Source organism: Balaenoptera ricei, chromosome X (assembly GCF_028023285.1).
Source record: "Balaenoptera ricei isolate mBalRic1 chromosome X, mBalRic1.hap2, whole genome shotgun sequence".
NCBI classification, from domain to species: Eukaryota; Metazoa; Chordata; class Mammalia; order Artiodactyla; family Balaenopteridae; genus Balaenoptera; species Balaenoptera ricei.
The window spans coordinates 135,760,932-135,771,242 of NC_082660.1; positions in this window are offsets into that span (position 1 = coordinate 135,760,932).

The window sequence follows — 10,311 nt, forward strand, 5'->3', positions numbered from 1 at the left end:
TCCAGCATGGCCCTGACATGCAGGATACTAAGTAGACGTGATGTAAGACTTGGTGCCTCAGTCTGCCAGCCCCCAGGTGCTGCCTTTTTTTTTTTTTTCTTAATTAATTAATTAATTAATTTTGGGCTGTGTTGGGTCTGCATTGCTGCCCGGAGGCTTTCTCTAGTTGCGGCGAGTGGGGGCTTCTCATTGCGGTGGCTTCTCTTGTTGCAGGGCACAGGCTCTAAGCGCGTGGGCTTCAGCAGTTGGGGCTCGCGGGTTCTAGAGCGCAGGCTCAGTAGTTGTGGTGCACGGGCTTAGTTGCTCCACAGCATGTGGGATCTTCCCGGACCAGGGCTCAAACCCGTGTCCCCTGCATTGGCAGGTGGATTCTTAACCACTGCGCCACCAGGGAAGTCTGGTGTTGCGTTCGTGAGGGCTGGTGGGGCCCTCTTGGGACTGGGCGGATCGTTTGTTCCATCTGCACGGGTGTCCAAGCAGGTCTCAGGACAGCCCTTGGCCTCTGAGCATCCAGGCAGGCACCCACGTTCCTCCAGCTCAGGTTAGCCTTGGCCCCTCCAGCCCCCGTGGCCAATTACTGAGCTGATTGTGTCTTTACTCTTTCAAATTAAATCACTCTCTCCAGGTGGGCGAGAAGTTTACTTGTGAACTTGGTTAGGGTTGGGGTTAAGGGTTAGGGGTTAGGGTCAGGGTTAGGGCTAGGGCTACGGCTAGGGGTTAGGGTTAGGGTTATGCTTAGGGTTGGGTTAGGGTTAGGGGTTAGGGTTAGGGTTTAGGTTTAGGGTTAGGGTTAGTGTTGGGTTAGGGTTAGGGTTAAGGTAGGGTTAGGGTTGGGTTAGGGTTAGGGTTTAGGGTTAGGGTGTCCAGCCTTACGTCCCATTCAGCTGTGAGTGTAGATGTGGTCAGTCCAGTTGCCTCACAGCCCCTGATTGAATTTTGTAAGAATTCCTCTCTCTCTCTCACTGTCTTTCTCTTTTTATAATTAATTTTTATAATGGGGTGTAGCTGATTTGCAATGTTGTGTTTCTTGGTGCTGTACATCCACTTGAGTCACTTACAGAGAGACATCAATAAATTCTTTTCTAGTTTCTAGTAGTCAGATATATGTTTTTTCTGTGAATAGAGTGTGCTGAGTCCAGTTCCTTGAACAATGAGTATGTCTTGGCGATTACATTATTGGCGTATGGAACGGTATCTGTGCCAATTTCAACCTCCTGGTTTATGCATCAACGCACCACACTTTTCCCCTTAAGCAGCCATAAGTGTGTTTTGTAAATGTGTGATGGTGTTCTGTTTGTAATTCAGTTCACGGTTGGCGATTTTTAGATTCCCTTTATAAGTGATATCTTATGATAAGTTTCTCTTGCTGTCTAACTTATTCCACTCTCAATGACCATACATAAGTCCCCCTGAGTCGCTGCAACTGGCCTCATTTCATTGATTTCAGGGCTGAGTAATATTCCGTTGTGCTTAAGTATCAAATTTTCTTTCACCATTTTTTCCTTCCAAGGACTATGAAGTTGTACCCAAGTCGAGGCTGTTGTAAACATAGCAGCAGTAAACGGGGTGCCTGCGTCCTGTGGATTTTTGGATTTTCCAACATATAGGCCCATGAGTGGAAGCGCCCTATGCTTTGTAGCTCTGTTTTTTAGATGTTTTAGGAAACACAGCACACTTCTCCAGAGTGGCCGTTGGCAATTTACATTCCCCCCTTCAGCGTAACGAGGCTCCCTTTTCTCCTCTCCTTGTCCTGCATATCTGGTTTTTACCCTTTGTGAGGATGGTCCTTTTTTCTGATTCGAAGTGATACCTCTTTGTAGTGTTGATTTGCATTGCCCGCTTCTTTGGTTGGCCAAAAAGGGCGTATGCGTTTTTCCTGAATATATTCTGGAAGTTAAATTTGAGAGACAGCTTTTCTTTTTAATTGATTGATTAATTAATTAATTTTTGGCTGTGTTGGGTCTTCGTTTCTGTGCGAAGGCTTTCTCTAGTTGTGGCAAGCGGGGGCCCCTCTTCATCGCGGTGCGCGGGCCTCTCACTATCGCGGCCTCTCTTGTTGCGGAGCACAGGCTCCAGACGCGCAGGCTCAGGAGTTGTGGCTCACGGGCCTAGTTGCTCCGCGGCATGTGGGATCTTCCCAGACCAGGGCTCGAACCCGTGTCCCCTGCATTAGCAGGCAGATTCTCAACCACTGCGCCACCAGGGAAGCCCCTTGAATAGTTTTGTATTTAAAGTTTGTCTGTGGGGACTTCCCTGGTGACGCAGTGGTTAAGAGTCGGCCTGCCAATGCAGGGGACACGGGCTCGAGCCCTGGTCCGGGAAGATCCCACATGCCGCAGAGCAACCAAGCCTGCACGGCACAACTACTGAAGCCTGCGCGCCTAGAGCCCGTGCTCGCCCACAAGAGAAGCCACCGCAATGAGAAGCCCGTGCACCGCAACGAAGAGTAGCCCCGCTCGACGCAACTAGAGGAAGCCCACATGCAGCAACGAAGACCCAACGCAGCCAAACATAAATTATAAACTAAAATAAAATTTGCCTCTGAATAACTTTGAGTGAATTTGGTATAAGTTGTAAAGTTTGCATCTACATTCCCTTCATTCCAAATGGTTTCCAATTAATTGTTCCTTAACTACTTTTAGAAAACTTTTGGGATAGAGACTCCATTTCAGTTTGAATTTCCAGTTGAATGGATTCAGCAGTCCTGTCAGTAGGGCACGCTGCCCCCAGTGACCTGTGAGGGAGGCGCGGCCTGCACTTCCTGCACTGACCACAGGGTGGCGCCGAGTTCGCCTCTCTGACCCACAGCGCATGCTCGTTCCATGGAACTCGATTGTGAGGGCAGCTGAGAGGAGTTGAGCCTCCTCAGGCGCGGGGACGGGGGCGGGGGCGGGGGCCTTCGGGTAGGACGCCCGGCTCAGCGTCTCTGCTGAGAGGAGCTCGGTCTCCGTCTCCTTAGGACTCGCTGGGGTTTCGGCTTCAGGACAAAGTGGGGCTGCCTCCACGCTGACTAGGGAACTAGGGTTCCTGAGGACCCAGGTGATGCCTGAGGAAAAGGTGAAGAGACGGTGAGGAAAAGTGGGGAGAAGCTTCCTGTGGGCGACTGACCGTTGAGGGGGTCCGTCTTCGTGTGAGCGAGGGAGGGCTTGGCGTGGAAAGCTGGGTGTTTGGTCAGGTTTGTGTGCAGGGTAGCCAGCGTGAGTTATGGGGCGTCCAGTTTTCCCAGCACCATTTATCGTGGGGCGTGTCGTGCTCCTTGGTGTGTCCTTGGTCCCTGTGTCATAAATTCACCGACCCCGTCCGTGTGGGTTGAATTCTGGTCTCTCTGTCCTGTTCCTCTGGTCCCTGTGCCCGTTTTGAGCCAGTTCCACACTGTTTTGGTGCCTGTAGCTTCTCAGCAGAGTGTGACGTCAGGGAGGGAGATGCCTCCAGCCCGTTCTCTTTTTTCAGGGTTTCTTTGGCTATTTGGGGTCCTTTGTGGTTCCCCACAGATATTAGGAGGATTTGCTCTATTTTGGGGGAAAATACCATGGAATTTTGGGAGGGATTGCATTCACTGTGTCCACTGCTTTGGGTAGCATGGATATTTTAACAATATTAATTGTTCCATTCCATGAGAACAGGATATCTTTCCATTTATTGGTGTGTTTTGCAATGTCTTCATCAATGTCTTAAAGTTTTCAGTGTGCAGGTCTTTCACCTCCTTGGCTGACTTTATTCCCAGGTATTTTGTTCTTTTTGATGCAGTTGTAAATAGGGTTGCTTTCTTTCTCTTTCTGATGGTTCGTTATTAGTGTCTAGAAAGGCAACTGATTTCTGTGTATTGATTTTGCAACTTTACTGAATTGATTTATTAGTTCTAATAGTTTTTTTGTGGAATGAAGTGGAAAATTGGAATTCAAAAATCCCACTGTTTCTACCATATCCAGGTCGTCCACAACACGGAGGACAGCGGCTCCTAATATAACCTTCCCACAGTGCCTCTAAATGACATGTGGACTTTGGGTGAACTGGATCTGGGTAAGGCTTGGCTTCTATATGGAAGTTTGATGTTTTCTCTGCTTTTCTGGCATGCTGTTGACATACATGATGTTTTGAAAAGTAATTGACTTTCCAGTAATTTCAAACATACAACTTTACATACATAAAAACAAGTCTTGTACCTTGATTAGATATACTCCTAAATATTGATGTTGACATTATTAAAACTGGAATTGTTCTCATAAATTCTTTTTCAGATTATTTTTTGCCAGCGTATGCATATAAGATAGATTTTCATGAATTGATATTTTGTTCTGTAACTTTGCTTATTAATGAGTTGATTAGCTCAAATAATTTCTTTGCTGATTATAGGTAGTTTTATATATAAGATGATGTGACCTATGTTCTGTGAAGAGACCCGGTTTTAATTTTTCCATTCACCCATGGATGCCTTTTATTTCTTTCCTCAAGATTCTGGGTAGAACTTCCAGTACACTATTGAGTAACGGTGATGAAGGCCAGCTTCCTGGCCCTGTTCCTGATTTCAGGAGTAAATCTTTCAGTCTTTAACGTTGAGCATGATGTTTGCTGTGGCTTTTTGTACTACTCTTTTCCATATTGAACAACTTTCCTTTTACTCCTGCTTTCTTGAGTGTTTTTCATGAAATAACACTGGATTTTCATTGTAGATTTTTTGCATTAATTGATATGATTATGTGTTTTTACTTCACACCATTATTGTGGTTGAATACATTGCTTACTTTTCATATGTTGAGCAACCTGAAATTCCTGGTGTAGAGATACTTGGCTTATGGCATTATCCATTTAAAGTTCTGTTGGTTTCATGTTGCTGTTATTGTGTGATAGATTTTTACATTCATATTTATAAGTTGTACTGGGGTAGTTTTCTTGTTTTTTTCCTTTATTTTTAAAATCTTTTTTAAAATAGTGGTTTTATTTCATTTTAATTATTTATTTACTTTGGCCACATCCCATGGCTTGTGGGATCTTAGTTCCCCAGTCAGGGATCGAACCCGAGCCCTTGGCAGTGAAAGCACAGAGTCCTAACCACTGGGCCACCAGAGTATTCCCCAGTTTTCTTTTTCAAGATGTATTTGTATAATCTGATTAGACTTGGCTTGGTGGAAGTGGTTTGGAGGGTTAGCATTAGGGCTGGGGCTGGTGTGAGGGTTGGGGCTGTGTACGGTTTATGGTTGCTGTTATGGTTTAAGTTTTATGGTTAATGAGTTATTTATGGGTATGGTTAATGAATGTATTTTATGGTTTGGTTATGGTTATGGTTTTGCTTATTGGTTAAGGTTTATGGTTTTGGTCTCAGGGTGTTAGGGTTCTGTGTTAGAGTGGGTGTTAGGGTATGGGTGAGAATTGGGGTACAGGTAGGATACGGGTAGAGCATGGGTTAGGGTAAGGTACAGGTTTAGGGTACGGGTTAGGCTAAGGTTAGGTCAGGGCTTAGGGTCAGGATCAGAGTTTAGGGTTAGGGTCCATGTCAGGATTAGCGTCAAGGTTGAGCGAGGCCATTGTTTTCTGCTCCTCCAGTGCTGGATTCTCATTGATAGACGAATGAAATGTCTGCTCTGGTCACCCACTGTTTCAAATTGAGCTCAGCCTTAGTCAAGGGTTCTTAGGGCCTCAGAGGTCATGCAGGGTTTCCCTCCACCCTCCCTCCTGGGAAGGGTGATGCAGGCCCCACTCTGTCTGGGCAGCCCCAGGTCCAGCATGGCCCTGACATGCAGGATACTAAGTAGACGTGATGTAAGACTTGGTGCCTCAGTCTGCCAGCCCCCAGGTGCTGCCTTTTTTTTTTTTTCTTAATTAATTAATTAATTAATTTTGGGCTGTGTTGGGTCTGCATTGCTGCCCGGAGGCTTTCTCTAGTTGCGGCGAGTGGGGGCTTCTCATTGCGGTGGCTTCTCTTGTTGCAGGGCACAGGCTCTAAGCGCGTGGGCTTCAGCAGTTGGGGCTCGCGGGTTCTAGAGCACAGGCTCAGTAGTTGTGGTGCATGGGCTTAGTTGCTCCACAGCATGTGGGATCTTCCCGGACCAGGGCTCAAACCCGTGTCCCCTGCATTGGCAGGTGGATTCTTAACCACTGCGCCACCAGGGAAGTCTGGTGTTGCGTTCGTGAGGGCTGGTGGGGCCCTCTTGGGACTGGGCGGATCGTTTGTTCCATCTGCACGGGTGTCCAAGCAGGTCTCAGGACAGCCCTTGGCCTCTGAGCATCCAGGCAGGCACCCACGTTCCTCCAGCTCAGGTTAGCCTTGGCCCCTCCAGCCCCCGTGGCCAATTACTGAGCTGATTGTGTCTTTACTCTTTCAAATTAAATCACTCTCTCCAGGTGGGCGAGAAGTTTACTTGTGAACTTGGTTAGGGTTGGGGTTAAGGGTTAGGGGTTAGGGTCAGGGTTAGGGCTAGGGCTACGGCTAGGGGTTAGGGTTAGGGTTATGCTTAGGGTTGGGTTAGGGTTAGGGGTTAGGGTTAGGGTTTAGGTTTAGGGTTAGGGTTAGTGTTGGGTTAGGGTTAGGGTTAAGGTAGGGTTAGGGTTGGGTTAGGGTTAGGGTTTAGGGTTAGGGTGTCCAGCCTTACGTCCCATTCAGCTGTGAGTGTAGATGTGGTCAGTCCAGTTGCCTCACAGCCCCTGATTGAATTTTGTAAGAATTCCTCTCTCTCTCTCTCACTGTCTTTCTCTTTTTATAATTAATTTTTATAATGGGGTGTAGCTGATTTGCAATGTTGTGTTTCTTGGTGCTGTACATCCACTTGTGTCACTTACAGAGAGACATCAATAAATTCTTTTCTAGTTTCTAGTAGTCAGATATATGTTTTTTCTGTGAATAGAGTGTGCTGAGTCCAGTTCCTTGAACAATGAGTATGTCTTGGCGATTACATTATTGGCGTATGGAACGGTATCTGTGCCAATTTCAACCTCCTGGTTTATGCATCAACGCACCACACTTTTCCCCTTAAGCAGCCATAAGTGTGTTTTGTAAATGTGTGATGGTGTTCTGTTTGTAATTCAGTTCACGGTTGGCGAGTTTTAGATTCCCTTTATAAGTGATATCTTATGATAAGTTTCTCTTGCTGTCTAACTTATTTCACTCTCAATGACCATACATAAGTCCCCCTGAGTCGCTGCAACTGGCCTCATTTCATTGATTTCAGGGCTGAGTAATATTCCGTTGTGCTTAAGTATCAAATTTTCTTTCACCATTTTTTCCTTCCAAGGACTATGAAGTTGTACCCAAGTCGAGGCTGTTGTAAACATAGCAGCAGTAAACGGGGTGCCTGCGTCCTGTGGATTTTTGGATTTTCCAACATATAGGCCCATGAGTGGAAGCGCCCTATGCTTTGTAGCTCTGTTTTTTAGATGTTTTAGGAAACACAGCACACTTCTCCAGAGTGGCCGTTGGCAATTTACATTCCCCCCTTCAGCGTAACGAGGCTCCCTTTTCTCCTCTCCTTGTCCTGCATATCTGGTTTTTACCCTTTGTGAGGATGGTCCTTTTTTCTGATTCGAAGTGATACCTCTTTGTAGTGTTGATTTGCATTGCCCGCTTCTTTGGTTGGCCAAAAAGGGCGTATGCGTTTTTCCTGAATATATTCTGGAAGTTAAATTTGAGAGACAGCTTTTCTTTTTAATTGATTGATTAATTAATTAATTTTTGGCTGTGTTGGGTCTTCGTTTCTGTGCGAAGGCTTTCTCTAGTTGTGGCAAGCGGGGGCCCCTCTTCATCGCGGTGCGCGGGCCTCTCACTATCGCGGCCTCTCTTGTTGCGGAGCACAGGCTCCAGACGCGCAGGCTCAGGAGTTGTGGCTCACGGGCCTAGTTGCTCCGCGGCATGTGGGATCTTCCCAGACCAGGGCTCGAACCCGTGTCCCCTGCATTAGCAGGCAGATTCTCAACCACTGCGCCACCAGGGAAGCCCCTTGAATAGTTTTGTATTTAAAGTTTGTCTGTGGGGACTTCCCTGGTGACGCAGTGGTTAAGAGTCCGCCTGCCAATGCAGGGGACACGGGCTCGAGCCCTGGTCCGGGAAGCTCTCACATGCCGCAGAGCAACCAAGCCTGCACGGCACAACTACTGAAGCCTGCGCGCCTAGAGCCCGTGCTCGCCCACAAGAGAAGCCACCGCAATGAGAAGCCCGTGCACCGCAACGAAGAGTAGCTCCGCTCGACGCAACTAGAGCAAGCCCACATGCAGCAACGAAGACCCAATGCAGCCAAACATAAATTATAAACTAAAATAAAATTTGCCTCTGAATAACTTTGAGTGAATTTGGTATAAGTTGTAAAGTTTGCATCTACATTCCCTTCATTCCAAATGGTTTCCAATTAATTGTTCCTTAACTACTTTTAGAAAACTTTTGGGATAGAGACTCCATTTTCCTTTGAATTTCCAGTTGAATGGATTCAGCAGTCCTGTCAGTAGGGCACGCTGCCTCCAGTGACCTGTGAGGGAGGCGCGGCCTGCACTTCCTGCACTGACCACAGGGTGGCGCCGAGTTCGCCTCTCTGACCCACAGCGCATGCTCGTTCCCTGCGAACTCGATTGTGAGGACAGCTGAGAGGAGTTGAGCCTCCTCAGGCGCGGGGGCGGGGGCGGGGGCGGGGGCCTTCGGGTAGGACGCCCGGCTCAGCGTCTCTGCTGAGAGGAGCTCGGTCTCCGTCTCCTTAGGACTCACTTTGGTTTCGGCTTCAGGACAAAGTGGGGCTGCCTCCACGCTGACTAGGGAACTAGGTTTCCTGAGGACCCAGGTGATGCCTGAGGAAAAGGTGAAGAGACGGTGAGGAAAAGTGGGGAGAAGCTTCCTGTGGGCGACTGACCGTTGAGGGGGTCCGTCTTCGTGTGAGCGAGGGAGGGCTTGGCGTGGAAAGCCGGGTGTTTGGTCAGGTTTGTGTGCAGGGTAGCCAGCGTGAGTTATGGGGCGTCCAGTTTTCCCAGCACCATTTATCGTGGGGCGTGTCGTGCTCCTTGGTGTGTCCTTGGTCCCTGTGTCATAAATTCACCGACCCCGTCCGTGTGGGTTGAATTCTGGTCTCTCTGTCCTGTTCCTCTGGTCCCTGTGCCCGTTTTGAGCCAGTTCCACACTGTTTTGGTGCCTGTAGCTTCTCAGCAGAGTGTGACGTCAGGGAGGGAGATGCCTCCAGCCCGTTCTCTTTTTTCAGGGTTTCTTTGGCTATTTGGGGTCCTTTGTGGTTCCCCACAGATATTAGGAGGATTTGCTCTATTTTGGGGGAAAATACCATGGAATTTTGGGAGGGATTGCATTCACTGTGTCCACTGCTTTGGGTAGCATGGATATTTTAACAATATTAATTGTTCCATTCCATGAGAACAGGATATCTTTCCATTTATTGGTGTGTTTTGCAATGTCTTCATCAATGTCTTAAAGTTTTCAGTGTGCAGGTCTTTCACCTCCTTGGCTGACTTTATTCCCAGGTATTTTGTTCTTTTTGATGCAGTTGTAAATAGGGTTGCTTTCTTTCTCTTTCTGATGGTTCGTTATTAGTGTCTAGAAAGGCAACTGATTTCTGTGTATTGATTTTGCAACTTTACTGAATTGATTTATTAGTTCTAATAGTTTTTTTGTGGAATGAAGTGGAAAATTGGAATTCAAAAATCCCACTGTTTCTACCATATCCAGGTCGTCCACAACACGGAGGACAGCGGCTCCTAATATAACCTTCCCACAGTGCCTCTAAATGACATGTGGACTTTGGGTGAACTGGATCTGGGTAAGGCTTGGCTTCTATATGGAAGTTTGATGTTTTCTCTGCTTTTCTGGCATGCTGTTGACATACATGATGTTTTGAAAAGTAATTGACTTTCCAGTAATTTCAAACATACAACTTTACATACATAAAAACAAGTCTTGTACCTTGATTAGATATACTCCTAAATATTGATGTTGACATTATTAAAACTGGAATTGTTCTCATAAATTCTTTTTCAGATTATTTTTTGCCAGCGTATGCATATAAGATAGATTTTCATGAATTGATATTTTGTTCTGTAACTTTGCTTATTAATGAGTTGATTAGCTCAAATAATTTCTTTGCTGATTATAGGTAGTTTTATATATAAGATGATGTGACCTATGTTCTGTGAAGAGACCCGGTTTTAATTTTTCCATTCACCCATGGATGCCTTTTATTTCTTTCCTCAAGATTCTGGGTAGAACTTCCAGTACACTATTGAGTAACGGTGATGAAGGCCAGCTTCCTGGCCCTGTTCCTGATTTCAGGAGTAAATCTTTCAGTCTTTAACGTTGAGCATGATGTTTGCTGTGGCTTTTTGTACTACTCTTTT